The 22,649-nt window shown below is 40.5% G+C and overlaps 1 long non-coding RNA gene across 1 annotated transcript; it reads right to left on the bottom strand.

The window, feature by feature from the left end:
* Nucleotides 1–853: 853 nt before the first annotated feature.
* On the bottom strand, nucleotides 854–22,214 carry LOC134432400 (uncharacterized). Its single transcript, XR_010031324.1, has 4 exons — nucleotides 22,118–22,214; nucleotides 10,052–10,139; nucleotides 4,967–5,058; nucleotides 854–1,411 (listed from the first exon to the last, which is right to left on the bottom strand). It is a non-coding gene; the product is annotated as an uncharacterized LOC134432400 (long non-coding RNA).
* Between the last annotated feature and the right edge of the window lie 435 nt (nucleotides 22,215–22,649).

The following is a 22,649-nucleotide window of genomic DNA, read 5'->3' as shown; positions in this document are numbered from 1 at the left end:
AGAAAAGCCCTTTTCTTTTTTAAACCAGACATTTATTTTTAACAAGGGATGAAATCATTGGAGAACAAAAACTGAGACATCTGTTGTTTTATATCTGTTTATTGTAAGTACTTAAATGTGAGTTCGGTTTCACACAGTTTTGACATTGTTGCTTCATTAATAATGATTACGTAATTGCAACCACAAAACAAGCTGTAAGGCTGTAACATTTTCATTACTTATTAGAAAAGAACTCGAAAAAAAAGACAGATCAGCAAGGAGGTAGCAAACATTTTTGTGTTGAAAGTGGTTCATATATAGAATTTCATAGCAAGATCAAGGTGATGAAAATACCTAATAGACATTTCTGTTCAATAATTTCATTTTTAAAAAATAAAAAAAATCTTTGAAATGCATATTTCTATCAGTGAAATTTTGGGGGAAGAAACCAGTGCCTCACTGTCGCTGTTTGACAAAGTTGACAAACATCACACTGTTTAAATAAAAATATTTTTCTGATGTTTTCTCTAATTTTGAAATATTTTTTTCCCTTAACTTGTTCATACAAATATTAAGTCCAATGATTTCTGAATGAGTTCAAAATGTAAAGGAAAGCACTTAGGTTATTTAAACCACTGTAAAATTTTACATTTTTAAAGTACAACTCTCCAATCCCTAGTTTTATTTTATTAATGTTACCAAAAAGTGATTTTTTACCTTTTTTGACAGTTAAAATTTTGAATTATATTTTTAAAATAACTTTCATTTTTTTCACACGTGGAAACTTAAGTTTTTTACTAGCTGTCATAACATGACCTCACCTGCACTGACCACTTGGAACAGGGCCATTTTCCTCATACATTTCCTGGGCAAGGAGGAGTGTGGTAAAGACAAAGTGCAGTGGTATCATTCAACATAATTGTAAAGGAGGAATGCTGGTATCTCACAAGTAGATACATCATATCCATGTAAGCAGCAGAGACACCATATCCCAGAGTAGTAACAGACCACAGCGTACACTATATTAACCACAGCTCTATTTTTACATATGTGATGAATGTCTTCTGATTTTTTGCTTAGTGTTTACACAGATACATAAATTTGCTACCCTGAAGGAGTCATGCCAGTATGGACAGTTGTTGTGGTACTCTGAATCAAATTAGCAGTCAAGTTTTTTCCCCCACGTACTTCACAGGTTTCAGGACATTCAGGCCTCTGCTGTATTGGCATCCCTTAAGCTGCCATGCCACACAATACCTTGGGCACAAAAGCCTTCCTATGCAGCAGTAAGCCCATAGAAATGCAAAGTCCATAATTGCAATCACAAATTTTAAATCAAATGAAAGCCAAGATGCTGTGGTGTTGTATCATCAAAACCTCGCAGGCTCAGATGGAAGGGCTAGGGAGGATTGGCAGGCACGTGGAAACAGAGCTGTAATAGAGACAAACAGGGAGTCTTAAAACTGAGGACAGAGAGCAATTGACTCTACTAATGGAAACACATGCAGTATTAAATGAAAGTGTTCTGCACCCTCCTCATAAGGTGACACTTGGGAGCCCAGTCTCTCCGTCCTGTAGGGTACATTTTTAACACGGTGTGAGGGGGAGAACAGCTGAGTGATTCCAGCTTTGGTTAATGGGAGCTGTGCTCCTAATCCATGGTGTGCCGTGTGAAATATTTACCTATGCCTTTCCAGTGAGGCTACTTATGTAATTTCAAGGGAGGAAGTAGCCAAGGGGAAGCTGCTTTATACCAATTAAATGGAGAGGAATTGGATGGAGGGCAATTCAAAGCATTCATCCTTATAGGGAGATCTGTGTTTAAACATCTCGATGGGACATTTTTTAATGAAGAACTAAACTGCACGCCCTGCATATGTCAGAAAGGGATAGCTGGGGCCCAGAACACTGAATTTCTCTCTCAGGAAGGAGACTAGTGTGTAGTGTAGCTTCCTGCTGGGTGATATATTTACCTTATCAAGATGATCACAGAGAACTGTGTAAGTATGTATATTCATAAATCACTTCACCTCCAGACTATGATGGGAGAATGTTGCAAGGTTGGAAGGTTTAGAAAACACCTCCAAGTATCTTAAGGCCTTTCTCAAAGTTTATCAGATTCTGTCCTGACCCTGAGAAATCTTCTTACTCCTTGTCTTCATCTTGCTTTTAAATTTTTCTTCAAACTCTCCCCATTTCTTCCATTCTCCATTTGCCCTTGTCCTTCTTCAATATACTACAAAGCTGAAGCTCCTGTCTCTTACATATAAACAACTCTTGTGCAGATCTTCAACCTAAACCCAGACTGAAGGGATCAAATCAGAAGATTCTGGAAGATATCAACAGCTGTGTAATATTGAGTCTCTGTGACCCACTTTGCTAAGATCTAAGTGAGTCAAAGTTGAAGTAGTTAACACCCTGAGGACCTAAATGAAATACCTCACTTAGATATTGGGCACTTTGTTGCAAAAAACAGAAACTCTCCCTTATGTTTCAGAGAGAGACCTGGATACCATCTGATTTACCATTTCTGATGATGGTCCTGTGTATTCTACGTATACAGATCGAAAGTCTAATGAGAAAACATTGAATAGAGCATCCCATTAACCATCAGACCTAGCAAAACTTTACTCTGGATGTTTTGGAGTTAACAAAACCACCAGCAAACAAATAGCTATACATTCACTACAAAACATTTTCGAATTTTGCCTTTGCTTTTTCACAAATGGCCTAATTTGTGAAATTATTCTGTTTTTTCATGCAGACCGCCCTGCAGAAAACAGTTTAGATGCAACTTTTTCTCTGAGGCTACAGGCAGGCAGCTTTTAGGCCCACATTTTGGCATCAGTGTAGTTGCTCTGTGTTGGTACGGGTGTAAATGAGATCAGAATCTGGCCTGTGCCGTACCACTGCAGTCCCACTTGAGAGCTGGGCTAAGATTCACAGGTGAGAATATGCACACATCTACTAAGCCTATTGGCTTGTCAGATTACCTATACTTGCAGATTCTCTATCTGACCAGTAACAGGCACAATCATCTGGTGCTGGATGATTGCAAAAAGTGACCTTGTACAGTGAGGTCTGGTACACAATTCTTGCCTCCTATGCTGTGTGTAGCTATAAAGATATTGTCCCCTTTTGTCTACAAAGTCCCTCTAGTCTTCCCAGGAAGCAACAATCACAGCAAGGACAAACTGCCAGATCCAAGACCCACAAGTAAATTCTGTACTAAGAGCTCCTGCCTGTCATACTCCAATGCCAGAAAAGATTTGCCACTGCTCTCATGCAGTAAGAGAACAGAAATAGCTACTGGATGGGTGGAGGGCAATTGGATAAGTTGATAAGGGTGAAAAAAATGGCTGCAACTCTGGGTCCTACTGTATTTGCCCAAATCATTTCTCTCCTGTGGCCTGCCCTTGTGTTCAGATCTGTACTAGATTGCCTAGGGCACTGCTACAATCTACTTTATCATGCACACTTTCTTTCTTCTATTCAACTCTTTCATTTGTTTCTTCATCTCAAAACAAATTATTCAGAATTGTGCATCCTCTCTCACTAGAAAAGATTCCTCTTTCCTTTGTACACCCCTGGTTTAGAAACAGTATCTACTGCTTCCAAAAAAACCCTGGGAAGCCTGAGGAAGCAGAATGAATATGCATTTTTGGAAATTGCTATGACAAGAAGCTAAGAAACTCAAGGAAAGACTGCCTTACACTCCTTCCCAAGCCCTTTCCTGAGCAGTACTTGTCTCTCTCAAGAATTGTAAGACAGGGCAGAAGAGAACGAAATGGTAGTTTTGAGAAGGTTGCAATACATGGATGTCCCAGCATGTTTTTGATTAATTGCTCAATTTAAGATCTTTGATTACTAATGCAACCTAGTCTGGCTTCCATCCAAATACAGTGAAGTGGGGAAAGAAGACAGACTTCCAGTGGAGGATAGACTACTCTAGGTTTTCCTGTAAAGCAACACAAAATTGTGCTCACAAAAGGCAAAATTATGAGTGACACTAGAAGACCAGGAGGAATAATAAAAATGTTGGGAGAGATCTCAAGTCTTATAATTAAAAGTTCTCTGCATTCTCAAATCCCAAGATATGCTGAAAGGTGAGGAGAACTATCCTGAAGAAATCCAATGAGGACAGAACTTCCTCCCAATGAAAATTCAACCTACTTTTCATTGCCATAAGTTATTACAGTAAGAAATATTCTACATTCTTTTCCTCATAAGCTTATTCTTGCTAGTGCCCAGTTTTAATCACCTGCCCTCTTTTAAGCTGGAAAGCATTGGTTCTCCCCTCGTGTCCACTCTGATACATATAAAGACATATATATTACATGCACTAGGGCATATAAAGACCCACATTGTGACTCTGTCTTTCCATCTGTGGCAGACTGCAGTGTCATGACTGCAGGGTGATGAGGAGAAGTAAGCTATGGAGCCTAAGGTGCCAAGGGGAACTTCAGAACTGACTTCCACTGGGCTTGGGCAAGAAGGCATAAATAAGGAAGTCTGTAATAACTGTGGAAGTATGTACCCTTCTTCAGAGAAGAAGAGAAATGGCAGTGTTCATTTCTGGGCTCTGCTGTGGATGTAGGCAGGACTCACATTTCTACGCCAGCCACACTGCAGGGCTGCAGCCACGACCTTCTGATGACAAGAAGGAGTCTTTGCAATGCAGGGATCAAACAATCCATTTGGGGAGACACACAGATGGCCACACTAGTCCTGTCCACAGTGGCCATCATTCTCCTGCTGAGTCAAACTCCTGTAAAAAAGACATTGCTCTTCTGGCCCAGGGGTCCTAACAATGCCACACAAGACAATCTTAAGAAAGATGTAGTTCATGTGAGTTTGTAACATGTGTATCTCTTGTTGATGCCTGTAGGCTACTCTGTACCAGATTCCCCTGCTCTGCTGCAGAAAAACAACTTCTTCTCCCTGCCTGGGAACTTAAAAATATATATATTTTTAATGTATTTCTTACCATTCAGCTATGGTGGTGTGAGAGTGAATGATTCCCTTTTCTCCTCAGAGCAGTCATTGCTTCAAAAATGCTCCTCCAGGAACAACTGCTCCCTGTTCAACCAAATGCAAGATGAACATCAGTGCTTAAAGTACTCAGTTTTTCCTCCATCACCTCATTAATATCTTTGTCATCTGCCTTGCTCTGTATTCTTATAAACCCATAAAAATTATTTATGCAATGACCCCACTAGGCTTGTGTCCCTGAACCCTGCCTGTCCCTATAGAAACTAACGATTTACTCAAACATGCACCAGGTATGGGTCCCTCAAGTGCACCATTCTGTTAAAAAGTGCAAACAAGAAAGGAAAGAAATTACAGGAATAAACCCCTTCCCCAAGGTTTGGAGGTCCAGAGAGGCGAGATTCATGCTATAAAGTGACAAAATATTCTATTACTGTCATGTGAAGAAATCTCTTTATCTTGTGAAGTGCAAGCAAGTTTTGATTGGCTTCACAGGGAGAGACTTGTAGTTAGCAGAAAGTCCTGGAAGCCAGCTCACACTTTAACTACTCTCCAGAGTCTGTCTGCCCTCCTGGGAAGCCAAAAAAACAAGATAAAACATTTAAAAGCTGTCCATCACTTCTCACTGGGAGCCGGCTCAAGAAAGCCATAACACAGCCACCGTGTACGAGGAAAGCCCCCACACCTTGTGTGTTAGGCCACCTTCAGTTCATCAGAGGCCTGCAAGAGAGCAAAGAGATGGCTTTCCACCACACATCTCTCACTCGTGGGAGCTGGCTGGGGCTGGGGACAGGTCTGCCGGAGGGCGTGGAGGGGAGATAACCCCAGCCTGCATGAGCCAGCTGCAAACCCTCTGCATCCACCAAGGTTCAGCATAGCTGGGGCCCAGGGACAGACTACAGGGAAAGACAGAGAGCATAAACATTGTCTGTGTTCTGGTCTGGCCCTCAGAGACATGTGAGAGACAAAGAGCATTTCCCAGGGGCATGATCCTTACGTGTCTGCAGGAGCAGAGCACACAAACTGAGGGCTATGAACCCTCTCTGTCACACGGGTTTGGGCCACCAGACTTTGTGCTGGACATCTCTGTCTGTGTGCTTGTTAGAGAGCCTGGTCAGGAAGAGAAGACACACAGCACATCCTGTCTTATGTAAAAAAATTAGTAACAATAATTGAAAAACTTCCACAGAAGCCACAAGGCCGACAGCAAACCTCTCGGTTTTTGACCACATGTCACCCCATCTCTTGTTTTGCTTTTTTAACCCTCAGCTAATAGGCCAACCACCAGAGTGTGTTGGGGTTCACCAGCATGGCAAGGGGTGCTCTGAGTGACATCAGAGCCCATGTGCAGCAGTGCACACACGTGCTGTGCAGAGAGCTGCCTGGGTGCTTCTTTGCTATTCCAGACAACACTTGTAAGGGCAGCTGGAGGCTGGGCAGGGGGGCTCAGCACTGGCAGGTCACAGGAGGTTTGGTTTGGCAGACACAGGTGGGAGCAGGAGGTAGTGATCCTGCTCTCTGGTCCACCCCACTGAGGACTCAGGTTGGAGACTCCTCTGTGCTGTTGTGAACAGTATTACTGTTGAGGGGCCTCAGACTTTGAGTTGCTGTTTGTTCCTTGCATATGTTTCTGGTGGGTTTTCCTCCTCTCTTCCTCTGGGGAATAGTAACTTCCATTGCCGTGGGTTAAATGCTCCAAGGTGCCTTGCTGGAGGCCAGAATGCCCTGCAGACCCCCAGTGTGGTGGCACTTCCCTGCTCTCGTGCTCTCCTGCCCAACAGGAGTTGGGAAAGCATGTCTTGGGGAACAGCAAAGCCTCTATGGGCTTGGCAAGGACTACACAGAAGGGGCTGCAGGTTTCTTGGGCTGGATTCTATTCTCACTCTGTAAGACACAGTGCTTGGTGTTTCTAGACATAGCTGCAGGGCAGATGTATCTGCTTGTCTAGTCTGAACCCCACACTTGGCCTGCAAATACTATTCTCAGGCAGGCTGGAATCCCTTCTTTCTTTCATCTGTAAAATCATGGTGACACTGAGGAGGAGGTGGATAGCAATCAATCGCTCTCTTTTTCACCACAGGAACCAGGGAGTGGCAAATATATTTAGTGGGAAGTATAATCAAAACAAGTAAAAGGTATTCATGTGAAGAGTACAAAGACTTCTTATGGAGCAGGACCAAGTCTGGGGAGTTCTGTTTCCATATGGGATTTTGGGGTGAAGGAGATAATCTCTAAAAGCTTTTGGGATCTCTTCTAAAGAAAAGATGCAAACCAGACTAATTCTGCTGATTCACTATTGCCATATGGATTTAACTGGGATAATTTAGACATTTTATTTTTTATCCAAGACTCTGTGAAATAATTGGATTAATTCAGAGGTGTGTTTCCTGCAGGACAAAAAATCAACAGAGTATGGTCTGATAAACACACAGGTGTGTGTCCCCAGCCTTAACCTATAGCCTTGAGCAAAAAAGCAATCAGCAAATACATGAGTGACAATAAACAATGTATTGCAAGAAGACGCAAGGAAATTAATTATCAAAATGTACAATGGTTGTGCTTTTACAGCAACTTTAGATTTCTCAACCAGTTTAGCTAAGCATTGCCGTGTAGCCCTGAAATCAGGAGTCATTACTAAATGGTGTCTGAGCAAGCTCTTGTCTGCTTTCAGTTCATCTCTGAACTGCAGGGCCACAGAAATTGTTCCAGCAACATATTTTTGCTGCATTTTTGATCACCTAGCTTGAATTTCCATGCTGTGATGGGAGGAATGGAGGAAGGTAGGAAAAGACGAAACAAGGAAACAGAGGGAGGGAGTAAGGAAGTGTCGGAAAGAAGGAAGGAAGTGTGGGAAAGAAGGAAGGAAGTGTGGGAAAGAAGAGTAGGAAGGAAGTGAGGGAAGCAAGTGAGGGAAAGAAGGAAGGAAGTGTGGGAAAGAAGGAAGGAAGTGTCGGAAGGAAGGAAGTGATGGAAACAAGGAAGTGTCGGAAGGAAGGAAGGAAGGAAGGAAGTGTCGGAAGGAAGTGTCAGAAGGAAGTGTCAGAAGGAAGTGTCGGAAGGAAGGAAGTGTCGGAAGGAAGTGTCGGAAGGAAGTGTCGGAAGGAAGTGTCGGAAGGAAGTGTCGGAAGGAAGGAAGTGTCGGAAGGAAGGAAGTGTCGGAAGGAAGGAAGGAAGGAAGTGTCGGAAGGAAGTGTCGGAAGGAAGTGTCGGAAGGAAGTGTCGGAAGGAAGTGTCGGAAGGAAGGAAGGAAGGAAGTGTCGGAAGGAAGGAAGGAAGTGTCGGAAGGAAGGAAGGAAGTGTCGGAAGGAAGGAAGTGTCGGAAGGAAGGAAGTGTCGGAAGGAAGGAAGGAAGGAAGTGTCGGAAGGAAGGAAGGAAGTGTCGGAAGGAAGGAAGGAAGTGTCGGAAGGAAGTGTCGGAAGGAAGTGTCGGAAGGAAGTGTCGGAAGGAAGTGTCGGAAGGAAGGAAGGAAGTGTCGGAAGGAAGGAAGGAAGGAAGGAAGTGTCGGAAGGAAGGAAGGAAGTGTCGGAAGGAAGTGTCGGAAGGAAGGAAGGAAGGAAGGAAGGAAGGAAGGAAGGAAGGAAGGAAGGAAGGAAGGAAGGAAGGAAGGAAGGAAGGAAGGAAGGAAGGAAGGAAGGAAGGAAGGAAGGAAGGAAGGAAGGAAGGAAGGAAGGAAGGAAGGAAGGAAGGAAGGAAGGAAGGAAGGAAGGAAGGAAGGAAGGAAGGAAGGAAGGAAGGAAGGAAGGAAGGTCTTGAGGTCTATAAAGTTTCATTACCAGTGATAATTCAGCTAACCAACATCTGACCCCAATCAGTTTCTGCAGCAATTTAGTCCTCTCTTCACTTTAAAATAAATCCTCAAACCCCAGCTGGAAAAGTTTACATGGTAAGGGAGATTTAATCCATAGCAAGATTTTGGTCAGATATTTTTCAAACACTGGCATAAATTTTTAATTTGGACTTTGATATCCAAACAGGACCACCTGTAGTCCTCCTGGGGATCCTTCCAGAGGCTTGGACTTTAAACAGGCTCTGCAGCAAACAGCAAAGACTACTGAAAAGTCTGACGGCTGCTGCTGAACTATCAAGTCCTACAATAAAGTGGAAATCAACACATCCTGCCACTTGGAGGGACGGTTTAAAAAGAACTTCTCACAGGAGAGCAAATGGAAAGTACATAGAGGCAGGAAATACTGGTGCATTTTTGTCTCCATCTGGGAAATATTCTAGGAATGTTCTCAGTAACACCGGATTAACACCTTGAAATGAGAAAAGCAAATAAACACAACTGGATATGGTTTCATTATTTGCTTCGTTCTGGTTTGATTTTCTCTTCATGTTCATATACTATGTTCCCTTTTCTTGTAGATGTGGCCCTAGATAACTATGTGTTAAATCTTTGGATTCTGACCAATAAAAAAACCTAAAAACTGATTTTTCTTTTCCGATTTGAAATCTAAATTTTCTAACATCTTCCAAAATGCCACTTCAGTGCAGTCTGCCTCCAGCTGCTTTTTTGTGAGAGCAGCAAGTCAAGAACTTGCAACATCTAACATAAAAGACATTTTCCTACTGCTTGGGATCCAATGCCCTTTAGAAATGCCAGGTTTTGATATGCTAATATCTGATCTTACCAGCCCAAATTAATGCAACAGATACAATCCTTGCACCATCATTTTAGTAAGTTCAGCACAACCTAGCTGATCTTAAAGTTCCATTGGAAAGCTGCACTTTGGACAAATAGGAAGATCAATGTAATTTCACCTTGATTAATTAAGAATATTTTAGCCACTTAGGCTTGAATCAGGAAAATTTGACAATTCTATAGCTGCCCAAAACTGAAGATTTCTGGATAAGTATATACTTATCATCGACTGTCACTTCTAGAAGATGGCAGACTCTCCTTCCTTTATTAAGGTCCTAATGAATGGGTGTCCTTTGGATTGATTGTCATGTTTCATTCCTTCCAAAACAGAAAGGTGTTTTCCTAATGGTAAATCTATAATCCACCATGGAAACATAAAGTCACTGTGAATACAGCAAGAGATATCATAAGACAGAATGGAAACATGCTAGGAAAATTACCTCAGAAGGTGGTCCACCATCTTTTTTTCTGCTATTCCTGACTTTAGCCAACCATTACATGTGTTGTATTTCTTGAACACCAAATTCACTGAAAAAAAAAAAAAAGAAAATGAAATTGAATATGTCAGCTACCAAAAAAAAAAAAAAAAAAATTCATTTTACAAATAGGCTGCCAGATGGGGAAGAGCACTTGTTTTTAAAGACTCTGGCAATAACGAAAGGAACTAGAATCACTGGAGAATTAAATTCTTGTTGCCACTGATTAATACACGATATACTGTCAGCTTCTCCAGCAAAAAGACAACATCTACCATTCTGAGAAGGAACATAATTTGCTGCATAGGCCTTCTTGTTGTGTTCTGCTTATGTGATATGAGTTCTAATCTCCAGAAGCTGGACTGTGTCCATCAGCTAACTTCAGGGGTTCTGAAACAACAAGATATATAAAAACTTTTGGTTTGAACTTGTCTGAGGAGCAAAAGGTTTTCTTGCCTGTGATGGTCTACTGATTGCCTGTATTTTTGATACTTGAGTTGGAAAAACAGACAGCCTCAAACCAATCTAAATCATTTGAGTTTAAACCCTGCTTCCTCACCAACTACCTTTCATTGAAAATCTTGATTTTTCTCATGAATCTACAGTGAAGAGAAAAAATATCAGGTCTGTATAGCACAGGAAATTCCCTTGAAACAAGCCAAAGTTCTTCAAAATCTTGTAATGTGAAGAGGGCCAAGAAACTACTGTAAATGGTAATGAGGCTCTGCAAAGTAGCTGACTTTATGCAAAGCAGGCAAGTGCAGTCAAAACACTTACAGTAATCAATTGAAGTTGTTGGGTAAAGTTTTTTCCATGTCCCATAAATTATTGAACAGTTAATTTCGTCTTTGTGCCTGCAAGACATTCTAGCTTTAGGATGACAGCTTTATCCATTAAAGGGAGTGTGGTGACAGCAGTACAGAGAGTGCTGAGAATGCAGGGAGAGAAGGCCCATTCTCAGCTGCATTACCACTGAACAATGCTGGGATACGTCAACATCTTAATCAATATGTGAGAGTCAATTAATGGGGAAGCGAGCACATGGCTTAAGCAGGATCTCATTATTAAGTTCGTGTTTCGTCCACCAAATAGGTGAAATCAATATAAAGCTGAGTATAATATAGTAAATACATAACCATCCACTCTAACCCAGCCTTTCTTCCCTCCTTATTCCCTCCTGGACCAGATTCATACATGCCCCTTCTCTCTTTTATATTGCAAGGGCAGCTATTGAGGCAGACAGCAAAACTGACAGAAGTTGAACAGATTGCAAAGGCCCACATTCTGTCTTGAGAGCCAAGGAGAAAGCCCCTCTGTGGCTCCAGAGGTTTCCCTTTGAAAGAAAAGGTGTCATCCTTTAGAAACCTGCGCTTCTGTTTTCCTCCCTGTTGGAGGTTTCATCAGATCAATGCTCTTACTGAGTCCTGGAAATGCAAGCAGTAGAGAAAACTGTTTTTTTACAGAAGGGACCTAGGATGCTCTCTGGGTCACTCACTATCTAGATTTATATTCTAGGCAGTTCCATAGTTTTGAAAAAGAGATCAGGATGCATGAATGAAGCAAGCATATAAATGGCTGACTTAATATCTTCATAGTAGAAATTACTTCAGCTATTTTATCTGCTCATGAGCTTGTTGTTTGGGGGTTTTTGGGTAGCAAAGTAAATGGAGCTGAATCAATTCTTCGGCAGGCACAGCATGGATATGTGATATATCTGGTTTTACAAATAACAGGGCATTTTATATTAATTTTTCAGCCAGTTGTGGTAGTTCAGTTTTAAATGGAAAGGTCAGAAGGTGAGAGCAGTGACTGAACATTGAGAATTGAATATTTCACTTGCTTGATTTACAGCGGAAGCACTTCTTTGTGCCCTTGAAGATTCAGAAATATATGGGGGAAGAAAAAGAGAATTAAGAAAGGTGGCTTCTATAAATTAGTGTGAAAAGAATGAATAGTGTAATCTGATCAGATAGTACGAAAGACTGTGTATGGTAGGTGCTGGTTACACTAAGGTAAAAATGTTCGTTTGGAAATAAACCAAAGTCTTAAGAGAGGGCATTATGGACCTGCCCTGAAATCAGCTGTAATACTTGGAATCATTTCCATGGCACAGGTTGGGCTATCTATTTAGTCTTCCAAATAATCTTCGATATGACTGTATTCTCAGCGACACCCCTGCGGAGCAGAGTGAGTAGAAAGCATTGGTCTCTCTATAGGGAGGTCTCAGCCTTGGGAGTGCCTCTGAATTTAGACTTGGATTTTTAAATCCCCCATCTTGGGTGACAGAGAACAGCATAACAGAAGGAGAAAATAAGAATGGTGTTATCAGAAAGCAAATTCCATGTGGTGTTTGACTTTAGGAGGAGAACAGCTGACTAATTCAGCCACAGTACAGTCTTACTGTGTACCATGACAGAGGGCAGTGTGGACTGATCAGAAGGTTCAGGGCAAGAGCCTGAAAAAAATTCTGTTTTCACCTATGCAGAGTGGGAAACTTGCTCTGGTGTGTTCAGGATGTGCATATAGCTGCCAGAAAATGTGCTCCTACTTCTGTCTTGTTACCTAGTAGGTAATTAGAAAGTGGTGTAACACAACATGTTCAGGTTGGAAAAGGTGTGGCCTAGACATTTGAAAAGCAAATAAAAATAGCATGATGTCAGTCACTGCATCAAACTTTCTCACCTTTGTTTTTATCAGAGAAAAAAATGTGAGAAAAAATTGGCAGTGTAAAGGGATACTGAAAGAATGACATATTTGTCTGTTAAGTATAAATATGAACAGCTATGGAGATCTGGTGCTATGGTGCTAGGTTTTAACTCCAGTAACATTCATCTAGTGCCAGGAAACACTAGATTTAGTACCTGAGGGATTGCAGTCTCAAATACCTTCTACATTTTGTTTTAATATGCTGCCAAGAATTTAAATTGGTAAAAGCTGGGGACTGACAAAAACTTGATCCCCAAGAGTTTTTCTGGCACAGATTTATCAGGGAATATGGTGCCATTATTTTTATTATAATTATTTTTTTTTGTGGTGGTTGGGGAGCTCATTTATAACTCTGTGACTTCTACTCCCAAATGTATTTTTAAAAATCTTAAATAAACAAAGGGTTTTATTTTCTTGGTGGCGCTAGGAGCTGTCATTCATTTTATATACAATATGCCTACTTGGATTGTAGTCATTTTAACATACTTCTTGAAAAATCAAGAGCAGGCAACAAAAAAAAAAAAAAAAAAAAAAAAAAAAAAAAAAATTAAAAGAAAAAAGAAAAAGAAAAAAGAAAAGAGGAAAAAAAAAAAAAGGAAAAACTGTGGGGTGCACAGTCCAAACCACCATTCCATCCAAACCACTACCACCTATCTGGTGCCTCTTGTTCCAGTGAGGGATGAACTTACAGTGTGTAGTAAAAATAGGCAACTCTCAGGCTCAGTCCTGCTTTCACTGATGTCAACAACCAGCATCTGTTTTGCAATAAATATGTAATGGGAGGAAGCATTTCACAGGGAAATATGGGCTTGCAAGGGAAAAGCTGGACTTCTCTTGGAGACAGACATCTAACAAAATAACATTTAACCTTTATTAGACTTGTTTAACCTTTTTAGCTTCCCACTAGATAGAAGATCCCTATGATGCTTTGAATGAAAAGCAAAGCTAAGAAACTCCCTTTTATATTGCAATCATAATGGAAGGACTCAAATTAGTTGATGCAAGATCTAGATCAATTTTATAACATTGGATAGGAAGGCAAAGGGGGAATCTATTTTGAATGTGAATTGTGTCGTCTGTTTTGCAGGCCAGAGAAACTTCCTTCCCTTGGAGAGGAGACTGCTAGGATAGTCTTAGTGCTGCTCTGTGAAGGTGAGGAACACCTTCACTCTTGAGCCTTTAAGGTTTATGCAACTGACCTGCAAACCTTTTACACATATCAAACAGGCAACTACAAATAAAGCCTCTGCCAAATAGGTTTAGTCACTTAAGGTGATACAGCAAATAAATAGAACAGAAAATAAAATCAAAGAAGTTTCTGGTTCCTAGATTTATGCTCATTCCATCAGGTCAGGTTGTAGCCAACAACAGCGCATTGAAAACACAAAAGTAATAAATACAACAGTATCTCTATGGTTCCGCATTGCTCTCACATACCATAGCCAGGTCTCCCTAAATGTACTTTCAAGATCACTAAGTAACAGTTTATAGGGTTTGGTGGTTTTTTGTAAAAAGAATTTGTCATCTTGTCCCTTGAACAGACACAGCATAGCTTGCACTGCCCAGAATGCCTTCGACTTTACTATACAACTAGGTTAGATCTCAGGACTTGTACTCTTTCTTATACCTGTGTTACGGATAAGATATCCACCAGATTTATTCTTCCCTGTAGCTCAAAGTACAAGATAAAATTCCTTCCACCTGTTTGGTAAAAAAAATTATTGCATAGAAGCTATTTTGATTTTGGTCTTCTCTTGAATTTTGCTAATAAAAGCACAAGCACAATAGTTTTCTTATTAAAAATTATTGCTGAGGTTTATAGTCTGCCTTTACCTTGAAGGAACACAAAACACTTTTCAAATTGCAGCTTGGACCTGGCAAGCTTCTGTGCCCTCACAGCGTCCCATTGACTTGAATGATGTTCCCAACACATAAAGATTTCTCCATATGGATCCACTTGCAGATCTGGCCCTCAAGGCACAATTTGTCCCTATGCCAAGAGAATAAAAGCACTTTGAAGAAAGGAAATTTTATACATTTCGGGTCAGAGTTTCCACCTGGGCTTTGTTCCTTATGGAAGAACAGGGGCTGTGAGTTTCTAAAAGTGATGGATCTTCTAGGTTCTGCTGAAGGCTCCAGCAGTAGAGCCCCATTCCTTTTTGGGCCCCAATGTAGCACTGTTTTCTGAGTAGCCATATTGCCTTTCCTGTATTCCTCTGCACATGAAATCTCCCTCTCCTGCATGCTGCTCCCATTCTCCTGAGGGAGTACACTCACCCACATGTGTCATGTACTTTCCATCCCTGGCATTGAGGAGGATGGGATTATTCCCCTTGCTCAAGGGGACACTGGCAGTGCTAGAGATGACAGTGCTGTAGCTGAGAGTCTGTCCCCAAAGGACATATGCCTCAACAGGTGACTGAGCATAATCTCAGCAAAGGTCCCTGAGCAGTCTTCTACAGAACTGAGTGATGGGGAGGACACTAGTGCAGCATCAGTACCGTACCCATCCTCCTTCCCTGAGATATACCTTATGGATGTGTTTCTCCTGCTCTCCAAAAGCAGAAATAAATCCCAAGTACTTTATAAACAGTGTTCAGTCTGTATAACACCCTGAAGAAATTAAACCACCCGTTGACAGGGAGATTTGATAAGTAATGTCCCTCATTTCTGTCTTGGGTGGAATTTAGCTGGTTAAATACACAGATTAGGATACCTAGGTTAATATGCCTAATCATTAAAGATTTGCATTAAATATCTGGAGATTATAAGGGCAAACACTTTCACTTTAAGCTAACTTCCCACTACAGCCCACATGACAAAAGCTCCAGATGTTTGTTCATTGCTTTCTCTGTGTAAAGGTCATGCATAGCCATTACTATATGTAGTTGGTCATGCACTACATATGTAAGTGCATAAACTACAAAAAACAATTTCAAGCACTCTTCTTCTACACTGACAATTTCTGCTGCAATTAGGAATAGGTGCACCTCATAATTAGGGGCTCTAAAGAGATCACAGAAGTAAAAACTATGCCTTTAGCATGGAAGGGTTAAAATCTTAACAACCTACTTGCAAATTAGCAACACAGAGAACAAATTCTTAAATTTAGACTTTTGAATATTGCTTGCAGGCGTGACGTAGTGCAGCTTGCCCCACACTAAATTTATAGTGAATTTATGTTAACTTGCAGAGCCATTTCATTTAGTAAAAACATCTAACAAATATTTTCACACTGTTCTAGAAATACTCAATATATGATTTGTAGTAAGAAAGGTAAAATACTCTAGATAGGTAAAATACTCTATCAAAACAAATGCATAAAACTGTCTTATTTTAGAATACATTTAGTGCAAGAAACATGCACATCTACTAAAATCCCCTGTTCAGCCTTTCCACTTGAAGCATGTGTTCATTAATTGCTTGAATGTTCTACATTGTCTTAACTAGCTAGAAGCATGGTAGCTGAATATGCTCCCCACAATCACCTCAGATCAATGCGGTGGTAGGTCTCCTTTCATCCCTAGTCCAACAACCCCCCTCCAACAACAGAGGTCCTTTGCAGGCACAGGGCCCTGATTTATGTTTAATGCAGCAGTGTTTTTACTGCTTTTGGCACAAGATACTTGAAAGAGGTGAAAAAGACACACAGGCAAAAGTCTGTTTAGAAAACAATTCCAACATAAGCACCATATGCCTCCAACTCATAGGCTCATTTCCAGGCAAGCCACCACAGCAAGCACAACAATTAGCCCAGGTTTAATTTTTTTCTCCCTTAAGAAGTGGATGGGGGTGTGGGGGAAGGTAAAGGGAGCAAGTTAGTAGGGAAGTGTTGCTTCCTTCCTATAGGAAGGAAAATCCTATAGGATTTTTTATTATTATTATTTCTAACTGCTTTTCTTTCCTTTTGCTGGTTTACTACCCTGAATCTATCTATCCCTAAACAGTTTAAAAGCCCCAAGTAAGTATTATTAGATTTTTAGTGTGTATTTTCTAATTTGGTGTGCGGGTGTGTGTGCACACCTGTGTGTTGGAAGCAGTTAAACCCTCATGCAAAAAGGAGCAGGCTGTCTTTTATTAACACTGGTCCATCGGTAGGGATGGCTGTTTGCACCAGCAGGGACCATGCCTGCACACTGTCCCATTCATTCCTACAAGTGCAGACACCAAGATCGTGTTACACATAATTTTCATATTTGATCAAATCTTTTGATATGCACATGACCTATATTTATCTGGGCTGAGAAAAGAAAGTTCACATTGCTAGAATAAAGATAGTAGCTACAGCAGTAGAAACAGAAAAAACAGTTTTGTTGCCCCTTGGTCTATGTTATTGGTGATCAGGATAAAACCTTTAATTAACTTCACCAAAATGAGGCTGAGAAGACCACGTCAGGGCACAAGGGAGATATGACTTTACAAAAGGGTGTTATCACGATCTCTACAAGAACTGAAAACTTAAAGGCTCCCCAGCATTCAAGATTGAAGTTGTTTTTATTTTTCCTGTAATTCAAATCCTGTGATGTCTGGAGTTTTAAAGGAACAGGGAGCAAAGAGAGCTCATCCTTGTGGTTCACACCAAGAGAAGGGGGCTTAACCACAAGCAGTAGTCATTATCATCAGACACCTGGAAAAAAAACAACAAGATTTAAAATTTAAACAGCAGAGTATCTACAGCTGAAGAGAATCCATTCCTCTAGCGCAAGATGTATATCATTATTATTTGATCGGTAATGGCTGAAAGAGCTCAAATTATGAGTTTGAAACCAAAAAATGGTTTCACTCAAATTATTCAATGCATAATAAACCATTTTCATAATTCAATCAAAGTATAGAAAAGTGTATTTACTGAATATTTTTTGCATTGAATCTCAATAAATATTTTGCAAATAAGTTTTGAGGTTTCTTGGCAGTTCCATTGCTTTTAGGCTGTTCTCCCAGGTTATTCCAGGGCACCCAAGCTTTTACTAGTGTGCTTTTCTAGGGTGAAGGAAAAACCACCTCTAGGAGCATGTGAAATCATGTTAAGCTTGCTGCTAGATCTTCAGAAATAAACAAAATTTCTGCTAGGAATGAACAAGTCTGTGACAGGAAAAGCTTCCTGCATTTCCTCTGTTATTATCTGTACTTGGAAATTACCAAATTCTACTCCAGGTCTTAGTAAGGGACAGACACTTCCTCTTTTTTTGGAAAAAAAAATATAGGGGAGTGTAGAAAAATTCAAGAAAATTCATACAGAATGAGGGTTGAGAGGAAGAGGATGTATGGAAAGGTGGTCATTTCCTTTTTTTGTTAAAAGCAAATTGAAACCCCAAAAGCTAATGCCAGAGACATCATCTGCCTAAAGCTCCCAAGGCACTTTACAAACATCATCTGACATGTCTGTCCCTGAGGACAGCATCATTAGTAGGAATTCAACTCAGGATTAACAGCATTCTGTGAAGTTAGTTGACACATTCACAACCATGGTCGCCCCACCATCGAGGAGTTTCCCACTCTGACAGTGTCATCCTCTTTGGACACCCTCCTCCAAAATCCTGCCTGACAGCACACAATATTAAGAAAGAATAAAATTAGGTTTGTTTTAAAGATGGGATTTCTTTTGTGAAAAAGCCAGTGATCCTTTTGTTCAGTATTTCCTTTGTTTTGGTACAACAGGGATGTCAGCCAAGGGAAAAATGAAACATGATCAAGATCCCAAGACAAGTCGATTCCACTAGTGTGTGATGACTGAGCCAGAGTGCTCTGTTAGACCAGCAGCTATAAGGGGAAAATATTTGTGACAGTAGCAGTGTGGCACCAGAAAAGAGAGGAGTTGGGGCAGGAAAAATTTCTGGAATGAATAGAATTAGCTAGGGGTCAAGGGCTGGGAGCATGAATGGCAAGGTGGAAGAGTAGAAAGAAACGCATCTGGGAGAGAGATCTTTTCTGGGCTTTTATGTTGTTGGTTTTTGTTTTGTTGTTTTTTGTTTTTTAATTTTGGTGGGTTGGTTTTCATTTTGGTTTTTGGGGGGGTTTTATTTGGTGGGTTTTTTTGCTTGGCTTTTTGTAGCGTTTTTATTTTTTATTTTTATTTTTACATTTTTAATATTGTGGGTTTTTTTGCTTTCCTTTGTTTTTCTAAATAGTGGAGGTGGGTAACTCGAGTTTGGAAGTTAAGATGCAAACCTAAACAATACAGTACTGCTAGTGCAAAATCAAATTTTCCTGTCTCTGGACTCTTTGCCTGCCTTGGCTTTTACAGCCTCTGGCCCTTCTTTGCTCCATCTGCCCTTCAGTCACATTTCAGTCTGTATCTGGACAATGCTTTGTATAGGTTCATGAAATCCTATCAATCCACTCTTTTCAAAGTATTGGGCTAGCAGTGTGTCTGCCCCATTGAGTGCAAATTCATATATCCTCCTGCCTCCTCACCCTTTTTCTTCTTTCTTTTTTTTTCCCTGGCAATTAAAAAAGTAAAATCTAAGACCAAACAAATCAATGTTTACGGATTTGTAATAAGTTTCTTTCTACTTATTTATTTATTTATTTCCTCTTCAGTCACTAAAGAAGCAGCAGCAACTTGCAAGGAGCAGTTGTTGCCAGAGGGTGAATCATAGCTATATTGATTTGATTATGTAAAAGCTCAGAGGAACCTAAAGCCAGATACAGAAATATCTCATAGTCCAAACCCTGTGGGACACACACTAGTAAAAAAGCAATCTTTATATTGTTCCTGATAAAAGCATCATTAGTTTCCTTGCAGTGAAACCATTTCTCTGCTGATACGGTATATGGTTTTCCTTTTCTCTAGAATCCACTCAGACATAATTAACACTCAGTTACGAGACCAGCTTTCCTCTGGAGTGTGCACTTTGAGGCTGTTGAGAGCGCGGGTGCACAGCCCTGAGCACCTCTGAGTCGCTCGCTGGCCCCTGTGCAGAGCAGGGTCTGGCCTCTGGGGCACGAGGTGCGCTGCACCCCAGTTTCAGCACCCTCGCTTGCACCCCAGTTTGGTGGGCCTGAGGAGGCCCAGCACTGCTGCCAGTGCTCTGCCAGAAAACGACTCTCACCCCGCTCCAGGCTTTGTACCACAACAAAGGCACAAAATCACACAGACACATGGACCTGTGCAGAGAGACTCCTTCCCTGCTTTTCACAACAAAATGCTTCCATGTGTGATTTTCTGCAGAACAGCTCCTCAGGGAAGCACTCTACTGCCATAACTGGCTTGAAGGTGGGCTGGAAAAAGCAGGGGCAAAGAGTCTAAACTAAAACATCATGGAGAGATAAGGCTGCACATTTTTATTTAGCTTCTATTAATCATGCACCTAATATCTGGGCAGACTGAAACTGGGATAGGCAAATTCAGCAACTCCAGGTCTTTCTATGTACTGTGAAGGAAGAATACAATATTTTTTTTAAACCAATCTTACAATTTAATGCCTTCATTATAGAAGAAAGGTGTATTGTAAGTCAATCTACTTCATTCACCTCTAGTTCTCTATTTCTTACCAATTTCAGTCTTCTTTTGGCCCAACCAAAGGAAAATACCAATGAACTTTAACATCCCTTGTTCGAATCTGCAATGTGGGCCTTGGCTGTAAGATAATGTAAAGTGTTACCATGATACTAAAGGTGATATGAGACAGATACAGCACAGCTATGCTTCTTGCTATAATACTATGTGCTTCAGAGAGGAAACTTCATGTAGGTGAGAGAAGGGAAAGGACAGAAAGACTCATTTCAACGCTTGCACCTGTCTTCTCTTCAAATCAATGTGAAGACTCCTCAAGGAAACTTTAAGACATCTGGGAGTTTTGCTGACAACTCTGAAGGATTCATACACATACAATTTGAAACAATGCCAGAAAACTCAAAATGTCTAAATGTGATGATTTTGGGGGATCATTTTACCTAGTTTCAAAAACCTTTAACCTTATTGCAGTATCACTAACATAAGAATGTTTTTGTCCCATAATCTTGAATTGCCAAACAATTGGGATTACTATAAACCAGAAAATTATCCTCTTTTTTTGTCTGTCTCTCTCTCAGAGCTCAATACATGTCTTTTTCTTTCTCAGAGCTATTCCAATCCTGGCTGGTGTGTGCCCTGAACTCTTCATACAGCACCACATAGTTACATACAGGCTAAAGCACAACATTTAGGAGACTTGCAAAAATGCAGCCTGCTGAACACTTTGCATAACCAGTGCTTGAGAAGAAAGGCTGTTCACATAAATTATTTATTCAGCCTACCATTTGCAGTGATTTTTCATTATCAACACAGGAATAATTCCAGCGGTTTCAGGTCTCTTCACCTGCTTCTGCAGTATCCACAAAGGCAGGGGTGTGACTGTATAGTACATCAAGTGTAGGATAGCAACCTGTCTGCCTGATTGATTTGTTCAAGTAGGATGGATCCCTGCTGTTCCAAGCTGTCTCTGTCTCCCATTGCAATGTGGTGCTGAATCCAGAGAGCGCCACAAAATACTGTCCTCAGCAGTGAGGGCTGAGACCACTTCAGGTCTCTGGGTTGAACCTGGTGCATAGTCCCTGGATGTCTTTTTGCACAAAAGTGAAAACAAAGCTCATGAAAAGAGAGCTTCAGTTATTGGAGAAGCAAGTGATTCACCCATCTTTTACACATTAGCATAGGAAGTTTCTAATAAAATATTAAGTGCACTGTGATATGGTGTTTTTACTCTGAATTCTGTACACATTTACAGTAGAACCACATGAATTAAGAGCCTTGTTCTGACAAACCTGTGGTCTTGGGTGGTTTTAATTGTAACTTAAAAGAATACTTAACCTTTTGCATGACCTTCGCAATCTGAGTGATCCGCTAGCATAGCTTACAGCATTACAAGTCTGTTTAAACCATACACAGATATTTGTCCCTGCTGTTCTCAGCGTTCAAAACAGGTGAGACTGACACCTCACTTGTGACCAGGAGAACTGCTCACATTTGATGGATGACATGTGATTTGAACATATTTGTGATGAAACAAAACTTAAGATTGCCTGGACCCGCTCTCTCTCTCTCTCTCTGAAGTCCTCAAAACTTTTACCCAAAGCAGCTGATATGTTCAGAAAAAAGGCACATGAGAAAATCTTGTGTGAGAAAGAGTAAAAAAACCCAAATTATATTTTAAGCAAATGCTGCAGTTTTGGAGTAGCTGACACACAATTTTATTTTTAATACATTTACTGACTGAAATACTTTTTAATTAGAAATATTTTAATTAGAATTCACTTTCATACATTATATACCAAAAAGATAGAGTTCATCTTAATTTATCTGAAAATATAAGCATTTCTGTTTTAGAGAGAACTTGTGCTTACCATTCACTGGAATTAAGTTATTATGATTATCTTTCTTGTCTGTAGCAATCTCAGTGTTTCTTCAGTACAAAAACCAGGCATCAATGTAAGCATCAAAGAAAACCTAGGACCAAAACCATTGACAAAGGTGAAATTACAAGATGGCTAAATGTGAAACCTCATTTTGATAAGTCTTGCAACTGAAAATGTGGCAAACAGAATTGGTTAACTTCATATAACACAATCCCTATGTTTTGGTTTTTAGTCTACATCTATTCATCAAGAAACCCTTCTTGTACAAAAGGTGTTCTCATATTGAATAATGCTCAGTTCATTGGCTTATTCTCTGCAAGAATTAATAAACCCCTGAAAAATTGCTGTGCACAACAGGTTTAATAGCTCTGTCCGGCTGCTTCCCAGTCTCTTCCTCTGGAAAATAAAGCAAACTCTATCTATAAATCAAGGCCACTGAAATGAAGGCCAGTTGCACATCACAGAGAATGATTTTATAGGTGGAACGTGAGCTTGCTAATTTCTAGAATAAATTATTGTG

This window comes from Melospiza melodia, chromosome Z (genome assembly GCF_035770615.1).
Source record: "Melospiza melodia melodia isolate bMelMel2 chromosome Z, bMelMel2.pri, whole genome shotgun sequence".
Lineage (NCBI taxonomy): Eukaryota > Metazoa > Chordata > Aves > Passeriformes > Passerellidae > Melospiza > Melospiza melodia.
The sequence above is the reverse complement of the archived record's forward strand: the minus strand, read 5'-3'. Positions and strand labels throughout refer to the sequence as shown.